Below are 18,016 nucleotides of genomic sequence, written 5' to 3'. Positions count from 1 at the left end.
CCTGTCAAAAAGGTGTTCTCTCTGTTCTTGGCCCAATACCCAGCCATCCATTCACCACTGGGGCTGAAGTGTATACTTTTATTGAGATTTGAAGGACAAGATACAGGGACAAGGTCTACCTATCCTGAATTGCCTTGTTTCTTGTTGCCTTCATGATCCTAACAGAACCCTTGGTTTATGATAGAGTGGGTGATTGCATACAGGAGATTTGGCCCGATCTAGTCCCGCCTCCCATTTGGATTAAAAGTGCATGATCACATGAGCACATTTGCCCTTCAAGCAGCACGTGTTCTCACCATGACTCCAGATGCCTCCTATCTACATCAAAAAGCTACCTAGATTTTCTCAGTAGCAACCCCCTGAATTCAATGTAGGTCACATAATCAGCTGCTGTCTGAATGCCCTAGGGTGACTCATAAGCGGAAGAGCTGTGTGATTGCACCAAGCCGTTCCTGACAAGGTCGGGTTCCCCCCCCCCCACCCCTCTCTGAGGTATGCTTGTGTGCTTCTCCAATTGAGTGCACACACAGGGGCTTTTTTAAAAAAGACAACCCTTTCTGCAGGGGTCATATGAACATATGAAGCTGCCTTATACTGAATCAGACCCTGGGTCCATCAAAGTCAGTATTGTCTTCTCAGACTGGCAGCGGCTCTCCAGGGTCTGAAGCTGAGGTTTTTCACACCTTTTTGCCAGGACCCTTTTTTGGAGATGCCAGGGATTGAACCTGGGACCTTCTGCTTACCAAGCAGATGCTCTACCACTGAGCCACCGTCCCTCCCCATGGTCCATGGTTGAGCCAGGCTAGCAGTGTGAATGGGCAACCATTGACTGATGCCGGGATCTTGCCACTTCAGCAGCGGCTGTCTGATAGCCCAGAAACAGTTCAAACTGAAGCGGATTTTTTCGCAATGGGATAAAATTGTGTCAATTTCACAGTGTGAAACCAGCCAATGTGACCCAGAAAATGTTCAGCTGTTGTGTCCTTGATGTGTGCAGTGTTTTAAAATGCAGGGCTCAATAGCCACATGCACCTTTGCTGTTACTGAAATATATAGTGCAATAGCAACAAAAAAGGGAGAAAGTGTTTTTCTATAGTTACTTTAATTATTTCTTTTCTTTTCCTTGTCCCTTAAAATAAGAAGTTATTAAAATGAACTGTACTGTCAATGCATTAATGTGGTTTTCTAATGGAGCCTCAACTTATATCATTCCATCCTCTGATCTGATTCATTCTCTGCTTGGTTTTGCCTTTTTAGAAAGCTTTTAGACTAATTATTTCTTCTTCTCCATCTGCAACTCTCCTGCAGTTCAGAAGCCGTTCCAGGCTCTCCCCATTTGCTTGCTGAGTTCATGCATTATCCATGTTCATGCTTGCTACTTGAATGCTCTAGCGGAGCTGTCGACAGAGGCCGGTCTCCACTCTCGCACATGCCACACACGGACACAGTGATTTCCAAGGAGCAAAATTTGTTCAGAAGAACTGACATGTTGAATATTTCATATTCCTTGTAGAAGAAAGAGTGGTTAGGTGAGCTACACAAAGGCAAGTCTGTTCCTGCTTTGTTCGTGTTATGGTTTCCCAGCATGACAAAGCTTCATTTTTAGAAACAAAATATGTAAAAGTTAGAGGGGATTTTTTTTAAGAGCTCCAGGTTCTTACTGGAGTTATCTAGCTTAACTTGGCCTGCTCAGAAATAATCATAGTTGGTTCTGCTCATGAATACAGCTCATTACGGCTCATTGCCTATTGTGGAGATATAGAATCAGAAACAAATGGGGTCTTCGGGCCACTCATCTCAAAGTCCATTGGATTAAGGGGAATGGGTGTAACCATTTACACTTAGCTTTATTTTTTTGTGGCAATGTGAATTTTTACAGGAAAGGAGGAAACTATAACTGACATCAAAGCTGTATTTGATTGTATTCAGCGGGAACTTATTTGTATATTAGGCCACACATCCCAATGTCACCATTGTTTCACACGGGGGGGGGTTAGAAAAAGCCCAACAGGAACTCATTTGCATATTAGGCCCCACCCCCTGACACCAAGCCAACCAGAACTGCACTCCTATGCATTCCTGCTAAAAAAGAAAGAAAGAAAAGTCCTGATTGTATTTGACATTAGGGTTGCCAGTCTCCAGGGAAATGATCTCCAGACAGCTTGGATCAGTTCCCCTGTAGAAAAGGGTTGCTTTGGAAGATGGATTCTATGGTATTATATCCTGCTGAACTCCCTCCCCTCCCTAAACCCTGCCCTCTCCAGGCTCCACCCCCAAAATCTCCCAGAGCTGACAACCTTATTTGATGTGCATTTCTGATGCTTACAGGTAACATGAAAATATACACGAACAGTTGAGCTTGGCAAAACGATGGTCGTTTTCGCACTCACCTTAATCAGCAGCGACGACCCTCTTCACCGCGCAGGATCTGCGCGGATTTCGCACTAATTGCCGCGGAGCACCCAGAAGAGCTGGAAAGTCCCGGCGCTTTTGCGGCGCAAACGGAAACTGGTTTTTGGCGGTTTCCGTTTGCGCCGCAAAAGCGCCGGGACTTTCCGGCTCTTCTGGGTGCTCCGCGGCAATTAGTGCGAAATCCGCGCAGATCCTGCGCGGTGAAGAGGGTCGTCGCTGCTGATTAAGGTGAGTGTGAAAACGACCAAAGAGAAATATATTGGGTTGTGAGGAAACTACTGATATTCCATTCATCTATTTGAAGCCATCCATCTGGATATGTGGAAGCCCCATCTAAAAGAATTCAGGTTACAACCCAGAACAAAGTTATTCTGAAATATACAGCCAATCAAGAAATCCCATTATCCATATACAAATAGTATTTCGTTCTGATTTGTACTGGGTTGTATTTATCTCCTCAAATAAATCCAAAATTAAGTGGTATTTACTCCTGCCAAAATATGTTTAAAGTAGTAGCAATATGGATTTTTTTTAATTCGGCAAAGTCTGCGTTTATTTAAAGGTAAAAGCTGAGAATAGAAAGGAAAAGAGAAATGCTAACAAAACTGATATAGACTAAAAGAATGTATTTTGTTACAGAATCTCTATTCTATTCCAGTACCTTAGAGAGCTCAAGCCTTTTATTTTATTTTTTTTTGTCAGTGGGTAATTTAAATGAGATTAAAGGATTATTCCAGATAGGCTTCAGTGGGGAGTTGATAAAATTAGACCTGCTAAGTGCTTTTGAGATATTGCTGAGTTTCTCCCAATTTGCAGTAAAGATTGAGCTGTTTCTCAAAGGTGTAGGTATTAGTTTTTGAGGTGTAAAAAAATTTTATACACCAGAGAAATCTGCTAAATCGGTCTATTAAGCAATAAAAGAGTAACAGTCAAACTGAACAAATATGAAGCATGTAATCATAGTATTGATAGGAACAAAAAAAAAAATTGCAGCACATTCACACTGGGAAGTTATCTCAGGTACTCTGCTGAAATGTTTGGAAAAAGAGGCTGGTTTATATTGGATTTGCAATAAGGATATACTAATGTGCTGGTTTATGCACATGAATGGCCCAAGTCATTTTCTGTCTGTGGTTGAGGCAACTCAAGTGCAGGCCTAATCCGCACATTTTATTGATCCTGACTCATTTTTTTTCCCGCTTCTTGCTGTTTTCTTTATAACCTTCTTTGATGACAAAGACAATTTTATGCTGCTAGTTTTTTTAATGACTGCCACTGTTAGCTCATAAATTGTTTTACTGCAGGGCAATCAGTCTTGTTGCATTATTTTAAATGGTATTTATTATTTAATTTCTTATTTTCTTGTTAACTGCCTCAAGCAGATATTTGGAGAGGGAGGATAGAAATATGCCAAATAAAGGAATCCCCCTGCCATTCAGGGAACAGAATAGAGAGTTTTCTTGTTTTTTGCAGGCCTTGGTATTCTCCCAGAGCAGCTTACATCATTCTCCCCTCCACCATTTTACCCTCATGTGAGATGGAGAAGGCTGAGCAAGAATGGTCACTCAGGAAACCTGCATGGGAGAATGTGTGTTCAAACCCCGGTCTGCCAGATCTATAAACATAACAACCACATCAGCTTTCCAATGAGTGAACTGTTCTTCTGGTTTTATGTTTGAAGTGGAGGAAGAGGTTGTAGTGCTCATTCTGTGCAGGACCAGTGGTACAGATGAGCATTCATAACATACCTTTGTTAAATACACAATACTATTGATGTACCAGATACTCTGTACCAGAAAGATACCAGTTAAAGTCTCTCTGAACCAGCTGAAGTCTCTTTGAAGTTTCTGAGAACCAAAGGGCATATGACAACAACAAATCTCCATGAGGTGTAGTGGTAAAAATACTGAAATAGGACTAAACCAAGGTTCAAATCAACACCCATCCAAGAAGTCCACTGGTTGATTTTGGGCCCATCATTCACTCTCTCACAATAACCTGTGTCACAGTTTCAGACAAAATGGAAGATGAGGGAACTGTATATGTGGTCCTGACTTCTTGTCGTATTATGAATGAAGTTAGCATACATATTTATACATTATACAGCTTGAGACTAGAGGCCCTAACTGCCACCATCCAACCAGTCATTTTACAACACCTGCTCCTGGTTCTTCCTCCCAGACTTCACCAGCAGGAAGATGGCCTCTCTTCTGGGCCTTAATGCTTGCTTTTTACCACAGTGAGGGCCAGAAACACCCCTCATGCAGCAGATGACACCATCCAAATTCTAGTTCTGCACATTTTTCCAAATCAAATGGCACAAAATTCATGTTTTGTTATAGTCTCATTCTTGTGACCTTTCTTTAATCTCTGTTCCAGTCAGAGAATTCACTGATCAAAAGAGACTTTATTTACTTAATTTATAATCCAGTTTTCTCCCCAATGGGTATCAAAAGTGCCTTACAACATTCTGCACTGTTTCATCCTCACAGCAGCCCTGGGAGCTGAAGGTGTGTGACTGGCTCAAAGTCACTCAGCAATCTCCATGACAGAGTTGGGGTTCAAATCTGGATCTCCCAGAGCCTAGTCAGACACTCGAACCACTATCCCACACTGATTTTCAACTTGCAGAGTTGAACCAAAGATTGGTGAGAGGGTAGGAATGATTGTTGCTAAATTTCCCAATGAGTCCACTCATTTTCCAGCTCAAAAAATTAGAAGCATTTGTGTGAAAACAGGAAATGTGTTTTCCAGGGTCCCTATTTTGCTGCACTGTAGGCATGAATATACTGTAGAGCAATATGACAACTCATGGATTGTCAATCACATTGCACATCTAAGTTCACTACATTGTTGTCCATTACACATGCACTGAGATGTGCAGTACCATGCACATTTTAGTATGAGAAGATCTGGAGCACAGCTTCAGAGGGAGACAAAGCTGGCTTCTTTTCCTCTCACTAATATCCCATGAAGTCAAATCACATTATGTCATTGGGTACACTATGTGATCCCTGCTTGGCTGGGATCATGTTGTAAAGGAGAAGAAGGAGCCCTCTTAAAATTTTAAAAACTGCCACCAAAGCTTCAGCTCTGGATTAAAAATGCATGAAAAAATAGTGCAAAAAATGGAAGGCAGACTTGGTGGTTCCTCCTTCCCCTTCCCCAAATCTCAGTAATACATATTTTGCCTCAGAACGTCAGCAGAATTACATAAGAACATAAGAGAAGCCATGTTGGATCAGGCCAATGGCCCATCCAGTCCAACACTGTGTCACACAGTTGCCACAAAAAAAAAAAAAAAAACCACCCCAGTGTCATCAGGAGATCCACAACTGGGGCTAGAAGCCCTTCCACTGTGCCCCCCCCCCCCCAAGCACCAAGAATACAGAGCATCACTTGCTCCAGACAGAGAGTTCCAACAATACGCTGTGGCTAATAGCCACTGATGGACCTCTGCTCCATATGCTTATCCATTCTATTTGAGAATTCGGGGTCTATATTTTTCCACCGGAAAGTTCATGATACTTTTTTGCCTCTATCACCAAAATTCATTCTTCCTAGTACAGCCTATGCTGACTTTGGCCTTTTTTTGCTGTGAACTTGCATTATGAACTCATCTCAGAACCGATTTGGATTGAGCTTAATGGATCTGAAGAGTTTTCTTGTGTCAACTCAAGTTTGTTCTTAATTGTAGTGGAGGAAAAAAACCCTGCTTTTATACAGTTTTCTAGTATATTCCCCCCGCCTCACAGAATGCATTTCTTATGAAGGGTGCTAGTAATGAGAAGAGCTTGTCTTCCCTATAGACACACATCAAGTATGATTTTTGCCTAATTTGTACAGCAGGAGTGACAGTGTTCTGTATCTATCCATCAGGTGTAGAGAAGAAGGACTGCAAGTGATAGAGATATTCACAGAAGAGAATCTGTTGACAGCCTACTTGCATAACAAGAACATTCTTTGCCAGTAGAGATGCCATAGCATAATTGGTCTGAGCTAAGTAGTACAGCTAACAGTGATTTCATTGGGAAATGAAAAAATGAGCATCTGAAGCTGGTCTCTTTTCTAGGTTGGGAACAAACAAATAAACAAGCCAGTCAGTTTACTAAAATTATTGTATTTGGATGGTTGTACATCTCTATATTTAAGTTCAGGTCTCTAATATTCCATTTTACTGGGGTGTTTAGACCCCTCAGACAAAATGAATTTTATACAATATCTAAAGCTGAAAAAAGACCCCAGAGTGTACATCAAGTGTTTTGCACAGTGGGGCCATGCACAGATAAGGGAGATGTTCTTAGAAATTGGGGGGAGTCCATGAAAAGTAAATGAAAAAAAATGAAGACTTTTAGAAGCCCCTAACACCACAAAAGCAGTGTGTGATGAGGTGGCGTGGGGAGGGAACAATGGAAGATGAGAGAGATGGAGGGAAGGAGGTGATGGCAACAGCAGCAATGGAAGGGGAAGGCAGCAGTTGTGGTGGTGGGAGTAATATGGGGGGCATAGAAAGAGGGGGCAACAGAGGCAGGAAGCAGGAGCCAATGTGAGAGGCTTGGGGCAGAAAGCATCTCATCCCATGCTTTCAAGTCCAGCCCCACATCTCCAGCCCATCCTAGCCTGCTAAGGAGGTGGGTCCTAATCAGAATAATGCCTGCTATTTTTTTTTTTAATGCTGGTTTGGCCTTACAACATTGGAATGGAAGTTGGTCTGCATATGGAAGATAACATTGTTTCAGATGGGCGCACTAGCCTCCCAGTTCGGAAGGCAATTGTATATTTCATGTTCAGATTCAAGCTCCTCCCCAGGACTCATTATCAGGAAAGAGAATGAGGTATCTTGACCACTGTTCTTTACTAGTAATAATTTACCACGGTATCCCATTTTAATGTTCAATTCCTGGGTTTTTAAAAATCTTCTAAGTGCCCATTTACTATCCAAAACCACTTATCCTCCAAATGATTTCCCATCTTCAGGCCAAGCTAATGCTTTAGAAAGTGATAGAGATTTAATATGCTGAGTTTAGGTAGGTAATAATTGCTTGTTATAATGGACTAATTTACTCCACTTCAAACCAGGGCCGAGTCCCCATTGGGTATCCATATGCATATCATTAGGCATTTATTGCCAAATGTTCATAATATGATGGTGCCCTGTGTCATAACAATGTTCTCCTATTTGATTACTGGCGGTATGCAGGCAGCGATACGCCATTTAGCAAAACTGGTAAATACCATTAAGGAACTAATTGCCAGGCAGGATGTCAAACTTCGAACATTACATGCCGTTATAAACGAAGGAGGAAAAAATATAATTTGATTTCTTAAAGACGACTAGAGGATGGCTCTTTGTTAATGTTATTACTTCTAGCAAAATCAAATTATACCTGTTCAGTGCCATGTACATGATTCATCTATCTTGGATGGAGTGCCATTGCGTTCTAGGGCATGCTGTGGAAAGGTTAGGCATGTCAATGATGTAGTAAAATAATGTTTGTTAATTAAATGTATCTTTGTATTAATAATTAAGCTTCTTAGCACCCAGCATGTTTTCATCTCCTTTTATTCCTGCACTCATAACTCAAGTTTTTAAAATGTACAACTGGAGGTTTTACAAAATCATTACATTTATTAATATGTAGCTGTGATGGGCAAAGCCCCTTTGGCTTGATCTGGAATTGGACTTGGTTAACAGATATATATATATATGCATGCTCTATATGTTTATCCAATCCCCTCTTGAAGCTGTCTATGTTTGTAACTGCCACCACTTCCTGTAGCAGTGAATTCCATGTGTAAATCACTCTTTGAGTGAAGAAGTACTTTCTTTTATCCATTCTAACCCGACTGCTCAGCAATTTCATCGAGTGTCCACGAGTTCTTGTATTGTGAGAAAGGGAGAAAAGTACTTCTTTCTCTGCCTTCTCTATCTGATGCATAATCTTTTAAACCTCTATCATGTCACCCCTCAGTCGACATTTCTCCAAGCTAAAGAACGCCAAGCATTTTAACCTTTCTTCATAGGGAATGTGTTCCAACCCTTTAATCATTCTAGTTGCCTTTTCTGCAGTTTTTCCAATGCTACAATATCTTTTTTGAGGTATGGTAATCAGAATTGCACACAGAACTCCAAATGAGGCCACAACATCAATTTATACAGGGGCATTATGATACTTATACCAACTCACTCTGAGGCCCCTCTAAAGAGAAAGAGAAACCAGGTGGCCCTTCGATGTCAATGGCCAACTGTTGTGGTGAATGGGCTGCTAGTATTATTTTGAAGTTAGGTGTGGAGAGTAAATTAAAATAAGTAGATAAATGGTTGTGGGAAATGCTGTCCAGTTGCAGCCAATATGGTGACCTTGTAGGGTTTTCAAGGTAAAGGACATTCAGAGGTGGTTTGTCATTGCCTGCCTGTGTGTCATGACCCTGCCCTTCCTTGGTGGTTTACAAACCAGGGCCAACCCTGTTTAGCTTCTGAGGTCCGACAAAATTGAGTCAGCCTGGGCCGTAGATAAATAGTATCCAAATATGTTTATGCAGACTCTAACGTGGCACTACTCAAAACCTGAAGGTTAAATAAGTAGTATCATTTAAATAAGCACACACACACAGCTTTTTTTGATCATCATTTAAATAAGCACAACTTTTTTTGAGCAGGAACGCAGTTCTGGCTGGTTTGGCATCAGAAGGTGTGGCCTAATATGCAAATGAATTCCTGCTGGGCTGTTTCTACAAAAAAGCCCTGCGTGAAACAATGGTGACATCAGGGAGTGTGGCCTAATATTCAAATGAGTTCCTGCTGGGCTTTTTCTTACAAAAAGATTATTATTACTTGATTAATAATTACTTGATTAATAATATTTAATATTTATTATTACTTGATTAATAATATTTAATCTTTTAGTCAATTAATTATTGATTAATAATTGACTAAAAGATTAAATATTATTGTTCTTCTACTTTTTAAAAAAAGAAATCGAGAAAAGTTGGCTAGAAGTGATATAAATATGCAAATAAGTGTTTAACCAGGTGACAAGAACATATGCATCCTTAACATTTCCAAACTCCTTTCCTATGGCATGCCTGCGCTCCTTCTCCATCAAGCAGTCAGACAGAGTCTTTGTCTCTGTTCTCAAATCTATCACATGACAAGTGTACCTGTTTCCAACTTATGAATGCCAGAAATTGTACGAAAGCACCACACAGAAATGTTGTTTGACATTTAAATCTCAGTAAGTCTGATATTTGTAATGGAATATTTGGGAGAGAAGCCAATAGAAACTCCCAGCACTTGCAATCCAGAAGCTTTGGAGTTAACCACTGGGTACTGCTTGGTGTGCCTGATTGTGTGTGCAAAGCTGCATGCTGCTGCAATAGTAGAATTTCAAGCCAGAATTCTCCGGGGGCTCAGCTTTCCTATACTTCTGCCAGGTGAGCAAGAGCAAAGTTTGCCTTTAGCAAAATCGGTGGGGAATCTGCACAGCCAACCCTTGAAGTTACTCTGTATAACTCATTGTACTCACAAGGGGGGATAATTTTAAAGACAAATTCTATATTTGGGGCATTTAATAAGCACAAAAATGTTGGACTGTGGAATTATTCCATGTTCAAAATTATGTTACTAAACGTCTCACTGCAGTCCACCTTTCTGGACGAACTTTCTAGTAACGAACCACAGCAAGTGGCAATGGATTGTCTGTGTTTTTACAGTTGGGTGCTCCAGCCTCACGTGATAGGAGAGCATGATACTTGCCGTTTTATTTGAGTAGGGCAACAATATGGTATGCACATACCCTCAGAAATCTGTTTTTCCAATCATATGTACAAAAGCTGGAAAATATGTGCATGTGTATGCATCTGTGTACCTATTCACTAGGTTTGCCAGTTGCCCACTGCTGGCTGGAGATGTCCTGCTGTTACAACTGATCTCTGAGTGGCAAGGATCAGTTCCCCTGGAGAAAATGGCTGTTTTCAAAGGTGAACTCTATGGCATTGTACCCCACTGAAGTCTGTCTCCTCTCCAAACCCTGCTCTCCTCAGGTTCACTCCCCAAATCTCCAGGTATTTCCCAACCCAGAGGTAGCAACCCTTACTTAATCACACAAAATGGCAACTGGAGTTATCAAGAGTGCCATCTCCCTTTATGTGTGACTGGATCACCAACATTGTAATGACTGAAAGGAGTTTTTGAAGGGCTCTGTGGATACATTTGGGGCATGCACTGTGATCAGGGGTTGGGAGGATATCCCCCCCCCCCACAGCACACTGAATTGGGCCGTGGTCTTGGGAGTTTTTGTTTCTGAGGTTTCCTTGTTTCCTTACCTAGTAAGAGTCAATTCCTATGGGGAGGCTTTTTTGTAGCAGGAACTCCTTTGCATATTAGGCCACACATCCCTGATGTAGCCATTCCTCCTGGAGCTTTCAGTAGACCCTGTACTAAGGACCCTATAAGCTGTTGGAGGACTTGCTAGATCAGGGGAGAGAATTTAAGAAGAATTTAAGAAATGGGGTAGTATGTTCTGCTTTCTGCAGTTGCTGTGAAAGCCTTCCTTTCTCTTTTTATCTCCATCTAGCATATGATTTTATTGCGACTCTATTTTAACATTATGTTGTTTTAACTGTTGTTAGCTGCCCTGAGCCCATTAGGGGAGGGTGGGATATAAATGTAATAAAATAAATAAATAATACTCTGCTTCCCTGCTCTAGGTTATAAATGCAAAAAACATAGTGATAGCCGCATTAATCTATGGACAAAAATACCAAAATAAGAGACCTGAAATTCTTTTTTTATTAGGATTAGCATAAACTTTCAAGTTTACCATCAGCCTGAACTGTTAAACATAAAATGTGTGAGGAGAGGGGTTGCATTGGCTGAACTCCAAATCTGCAGTTTGCAGCTTTCTTCTCTGACATTTCTTAACATGTGTGGACCACAGAACCGCACGCTATCATTGACATTTTTCCTTTTGCCTTCATTTAGATACATCTCGATCTGTAACGACGTCAAGGTGGTTGATGTATTTTCTCCCTCCCCAAGGTTTAATTGGTTTTAGGCACTGATTCCTGAAGAACTGACCTCAAAAGATTTTTAGATGTGAATACGTACACCAAGGACTTGTTAAAAGTTCAAGGATCTGATTTAGCAAAAATCCTCCAAGGAAATTCAGACTTCAATAGCCACTTAGGAAATTAGATTTATTTTTGATGAATGCCAGAGGGGTAGAAAGAGTAACTGAGTTGTGGAGGGGTTGAGGATGTAGTAAAAATAGTTATTAAACCAATTACCCTCCTTTCCTAAAAGTATTATCGCATGGGAGTTGAATTTCAACACCAACCTCAGTAGGTGAGGGGGAAGGCATATTCTACCAATGAATTAGAAAGTGGCCTACATCTGACACTTCTATTTCTAACTTTTTGAAATGGAAACAGTGGACAAGCTAGACCAGACCTTTCAGTTGGATTAAAGAGTCTTAAATGCTGAAAGGCTTTCAGAACTTCCATTCAGGCTTCAGTGCTAAGGGCAAACGACCCCCTTTCTTATTAAATCAAGCAGGTGATGTGAGCCAGTGCAGTGCAATGGTTAGAGAGTCAACTGGGTTTAAAGTAAGTGAAGGGAAAAGGGGGTAGAGGATCGAGGCTCAAATCCCACCTCACTCAGCATAACCTAACTTCAGAAGGCTCTTGTGAAGATAAAAGGGAGGAGGGGAGAACTGTAGAAACTGCCCTGGATTCCTTTTGGAAAAAGACGACATTAGGGCAGGTGAGGATGGATGCTTTCCGTAAGCATTTGTGATTTTTTTTCCCAGAACAAAGAATAGAATGAATTGTAGCAAGTCTCTTTGCCCATTCCATGTGAGTGACTTCGACTTTCTTTCCTCTCGTTTGTGGACCTCAGGTGAAAGCAGGGAGTTGCATCGTGGCCCAATTGTCCCAGTTGTGTCTGATCCATTATGTAAGGGGTATGTGGAGCTCTTCCTCCCAAGACCCAGAGGCACAACAAAAGGAAGAGCAAGCTGCTTATGCATGCTCTGGTGCTGCTTCTGTGGAAGGTGCCAAACCTCTCTCTGCTCATTGGATTAAACAGGGATTTGAAAGAAAGGATTCAGGCTTCTTTGTAAAGGCCTCTTTGGAGCCAACATGATAAATGAGAAATATATGTTAAAAAAAAGAAAGAAATATATGTTACCTTTAGGAATCTAACCGTTCAAAGCCAACTCATTTGCAAGTACCTTAAGGGAGATGGAGTGATTGATAGCAGTCAATGTTGTTTTAGAAGGACAAATCATGCTAGGCCAGCTTAGTTTCCATTTTGATAGAGTTAGCATGTACACTAAACAATGAGGAATGCAGTTGTTATATTATACCTAGATTTCAGCCTGGCATTTTGAACTAGTCCTGCCAGACAGCCTGTGGGAGCAGAAGCCTTTCTACGGTGGTTAAGCAATTAGTCTTGCAGATTTTAGCATTGGGTGGATCAGTGTTGCATTCTTTTTCTTTCTTTAGAAAAGGCAACTTCACCAACGTTTTAAGTATCGGATGAATGGCTTAAAGTTAATAGGCTGGGCTAGTAAGGCTACTGGATATCTCCACACCCAAACAAAAATGTTGACATGACCACTGAATTTTATCAAATCTAAATTTACAGTTTGAAAATTATGAGAAAAGCCAAAAGGTTTTTAATCAGACCAGTTCAATGTGGGGGAGAAGGGATGCATATCCCTAAATTAATAATGGTTAAGAAAAACTTTTGGAGTGTTCACTGTCATGGCTATCATGCTCTTTATTGATTTTTCAGTAAGTGTGTTGTGCTTCACATTGAGAGCCAGTGTGGTATAGTAGTTAAGACCTGCAGTCTCTAATCTGGAGATCCAGATTTGATCCCCCCCTTCCCCTCCCCATAAAGCCAGTAGGGTGACCTTGGGCCAATCACAGTTCTCTCAAAACTCTCTTAGCCCCATCTACCTCATAAGATACCTGTTGTGGGGAAAGGAAGGGAAGGCAATTGTAAGCTACTTTGAGACTCCTTAGGGTAGAGAAAAGCGGGGTATAAAACCCAACTCTTCTTCATTTGTATAGTCCCCATTTGTATTAATACTGTCCCTTCCCTGAATGGCTCAGACTAGCCTGATCTCGTTCAGTCTCAAAATGAAGCAAAGTTGGCTCTGGTTAGTACTTGGATGGGAGACCACAAAGGAAGTTCAGGGTTGCTATACAATGGCAGGCAATGGCAGCCCACCTCTTTCGACATGTACCATGAAATTCCTATGGGGTCACCATAAGTTGGCAGTGACTTGATGGCACTTTCCACCAGTCTGTAAGCTTAGATGGAATCACAGGAGGAGGCCAATTAGGAATCCCCCTTCCTCACCATTTCTTCCATAGTATAGAAACTCTCAAAACCAAGAGCAGGCCAATTTACCCACCTCTTTTAGCAGACTCTCAACGATTCTCAATATTCTATGCCTACCTACCTTGCCATTTGGGGGTGAGTCCCCTTTCAGCCAATTTAGTCATATGCTTCTGCATACCTAGGGATTTTTTTCTGAATATATAGAAACTCCAACCTTGTCTGTGGGTGGCTCCGTTTTGTTGCTTCATTTTTTTTAATTGACAAGATTTCCTTCTGATGCGCTGATCTAAAATAGAAATGAAACATGACATAACCTAGTTTGACCAGACATTCTGATAGAACATCTGTTTTAGGAGTTCCTTATGTTTCAGAGGAAAATGAAAGGAGATTCTGTGCACATCTGGCCAGCAGCGTCTTCCTGAGTTACATCATCCACAATGACAGGAGTTCAAACCCTGTGTACATTATTCTCCAGTGTTGCTTTCAGGTGTAATGATGAGGAAGTCCCCAGAATATTAAAAGGATCCAGTGCAGAGAATGCCACCTACTCTGTGGAATATTGAGCATAATGGTTCAGTCAGTCCTGCTGAAAAACAAATAATGACCTGAGACGTTGAAAAACACAAACATTGAACTACTGGGGCTTTTTTTTTAAAAGAAGTCTTGGCAAGGCTTGTGATGTGGGAATTAACATCAACAAGGTAAATTATTAATAATCTTCTAGCATAAACACATTTGGTATAAATAAATACAAGTTATCTCCCTGTGTTTTATTTGTGATGCTCTGCTTTTCTTTTGTTTGAAAAGGTTACTGAATTTTAACTTCTGTTGTAATTGGAGACAAGAGGGAAAAATTGGAAGTGAAGGTGAGTTGTAATTAGAGGGGAAATAGAAGTAAGGGGGTGGGGATGGAGAAAAGGCTTCCCTAGTTCAAAATAGATAGCCAAATGAGGTGCAGAGCCAAACTCCCCCCCTCAATAAAAAAAAATTCAGTACAGTTTGTAATCCCACTGCCAGCCTCTAGTTCTACCAGTTTCCATCGTTCCCCATTCTACTTTCTAAGAGAGAAGGAAGCAGAATGAAAAAGAAAGAGGGGAGTCTGGAGGTTCCATCTTCCTCTTAACACTCACTGCCCTTGGTGACAAAATTCAGGCTCCCAAACATATTCCAAACAATGATGATGTCAGGGGTGTGGCCTAAATGCAAATGAGGTCCTTCTGGGCTTTTTCTACAAAAAATAAAGGTCCTGGTTGCAGCAAAGGGGTAATGGGAAAGTCCATGAACATTTAGACACACACCATGAAATCAGATTTGCTGTTAAAACTGTTATTTTGCTTCCTGTTGCTATACAACTAACAAAAAGAAATGCAGTGTTTATTGGGAAAATATTTAATTACTTATACTTGTAATTAGATAGAGTGTAATTAGATAGAGGGCATGTATGTTTATTACAGGAGTGTGTGTTAAAAATTAGGACTGTCTATAAGTTTCTATAAGTGTACGTTCCTTGGGGCACAATATTTCTTCACTGCCAAATTGGAAACTTTTTTTTTAACAAAATAGTAAAATATTTGTTGTATTAATTGAACCCAGCATCTTGTCATCAACTGGTCTAACTTTATAGTATAAAGTACATTGCTTTTTAAAATATTGTTACCTGTTCTAAACTTACTTACTTACTTAAACTTAAATGATACTACTCATTTAACCAATAGGTTTTCATTTGCCCCCCCCCCCCCAGTCGGAATGAAGAGGCTGACACAGTGTTGGATTAAAACCCGGCCGCTTTATTAACATAACTTTAACGAGCAGGAATGGCAAGAGGTCTAGGCGTAACAGGACAAGCTCTGGGGTCAAACCCAGGACCCCACCTTGTCCTGGGAGGGCGAGCCACCCTGCCCCCAGCACAAGCCGAATATCATCTGGCTGGTACTGAGCAGCCAGGCCCAAACTCCACCTCCACTTAGGCCAGCATCCAACCCACTGGAAGGATCCACCCCAGTGAGGCTTTGTCGTGATCTGCACTCCCTGCATTGAGCGTAAAGCCCATCTGCAGTTCGTACAGACCACCTGCACCAACAGGTGCAGAGCCATAGGTGCTTCCCTAAAATACTATAGCCAATACCTCATCCTGCCAAGCGACCAAACTAACAACTCCCCCCCAAACGCTACACTAACCAGCAGTACAAGGTAGGCGAAAAACAAATTCACTTATGCCATTCCAGTGAAAATGAAAAAATTCCTACCTGGCCCCTAATAAGGCAACTGGTAAAAACCTGTACTGCATAGGACGGGCGGGTAGGCCGAGAGCCCAGAAGAACTGCGTTGGTTGGGGCGGGGCCAGGGCTTTATAGCCCCGACACCATGCCCCATCAGCTCCCCATATGTCAAGGAGCTGAGTCATTCCCTCCTTTCTTCCGGGAGGGCAAAACCCAGCCCCCAGCCTGAAGCGGTGATGCCGCTCGGCTGGGAGGGGGCTGACTTGTGCCACATTAGAATTTGCATAAACCAGGCTGAATAATCATCTTAAAATCATATTCTCCTCTCTAAAGTAACCTCCAAATACACTCCAGCCAAAAGACTCCACAATTTTTCTCCCGTTGATGCACCTACCATCCCACCTAAGGATGTGATAATCCACAAATTTCTCACATTTGAGAAAGGGCGGGGGGCATTCAATAAAAATAATGTTGCAGGGTATCAGTTTTCCCAGAAGCACATAAGCATCTTTAATAATGACTATTCACTGTAACCTACCTTATGTGCTGGGCTTGAGTTAGTTAAATACAGGGCGTTTTCGCACTGACCTTAATCGGCAGCGACGTCCCTCTTCACCGCGCAGGATCTGCACGGATTTCGCACCAATTGCTGCGGAGCACCCGGAAGAGCCGCAAAGTCCCGCGGCTTTTGTGGCGCAAATGGAAACTGGTTTTTGGCAGTTTCCATTTGCGCCGCAAAAGCCACGAGACTTTGCGGCTCTCCCGGGTGCTCCACAGCAATTGGTGCGAAATCCGCGCAGATCCTGCGCGGTGAAGAGGGACGTCGCTGCCGATTAAGGTCAGTGCGAAAACGTCCGTTAAGAAATAAAATAAAATTTCTGTTTTAAGCGTCTTTATAATTCATTTTTACTTTTTGTTTGTGTAGATTTTTTTTTCTTTTAATCAGTGGCCAAGTGAAAGCAAAGTGATATACACTTGCCCCTAAATAACAATTTTATTGACAATCTAGGCCATGGTTCCAAGCCAGTGCACACTTTTTTAGTCCTTAAGACCCTTTGTTCCTTCAAACTTATCCAGAGTTCTATCTCTCATTAAGAAGAATGGCTTCTGCTTAAGAAGATTAAGCAAAAGAACATGCATTCCATCTTCATCTCTTGCTGGCAGAGAGAAAAAAAAATGTAATTTTTTTTTGGGGGGGGGGCTGTCCCCCTATGCGTAGGTGACACACTGTAAATGCAGCATGAGAAAATTTCACTCCCTTCACATCTCACCATTAAGCAGGTGATGTGTTTGGGCATTCACTTTCATTCAGCCTCCACTACCTCACGGTATTGTTGTGAGGATTAAATGTGTGTGGGCGGAGGGGGAGAGCCATACATGTCACTATGAGCTCAGTGGAGCAACAAAAATGAATGTATTGGATAGACAGATACATATCTGAACCAGAGAAGAACCTGTCTCCTGCTTTCATTCTCCTTTCTTCCAAACCAATCTACATCTGGCTCCTGCTGCATTTGGCAGAGTAGCAATGGGCAACCAGCTAAGGGGTAGAACCTCTCTCTCCCCCTGCTTCTGCCTATTTCTTTCCCTTCTCCATTGCCTTTTATGCTGTTTCAGCAGCACACAGGTTGCTGAGGTGCATGCTGGATAAAGTAGTTTGCAGCATGGTTAACAGCAAGGGTTGTTTTGTAGAAAAATAGGTGGTGGACCTCATCCAGGGATTGTTATGCAGCTGCACCTACTATTCAGTGGACAAGGTAGGTAGGTGAGGAGGAGGAGGGGAACCCTCAGGAAGGTTCAGGAGCTGTGCTCCTGTGAGCTCCTGCTGAATTCAAGGCCTAGTTAACAGTGAGATCCATCCTATACAGAATGACTTGCGTCTTAGCCCATTCATAGCAATGGTCTTATACAGACAGGATTACACTGTAATGTCTGGGAGATAGGAACAGTGAAGGAACTTTGATATATACTGCGTGTCAGAATCTAGGGTCAGAGTCAAAGTTCAGTCCAAAGGTCAGTTATCAAGAGAGTA

The 18,016-nt window shown here is 41.7% G+C and overlaps 1 protein-coding gene across 2 annotated transcripts in view; it reads left to right on the top strand.

Annotated features, from left to right (window-relative positions):
* The window catches only part of CCSER1 (coiled-coil serine rich protein 1), an 892,842-nt gene that overhangs the window by 562,169 nt on the left and 312,657 nt on the right, over positions 1-18,016 (top strand). The window lies entirely within an intron of this gene.

Source organism: Heteronotia binoei, chromosome 9 (assembly GCF_032191835.1).
Source record: "Heteronotia binoei isolate CCM8104 ecotype False Entrance Well chromosome 9, APGP_CSIRO_Hbin_v1, whole genome shotgun sequence".
In the NCBI taxonomy this organism is placed as follows: Eukaryota; Metazoa; Chordata; class Lepidosauria; order Squamata; family Gekkonidae; genus Heteronotia; species Heteronotia binoei.
This window is presented reverse-complemented; position numbering and strand designations above follow the sequence as displayed.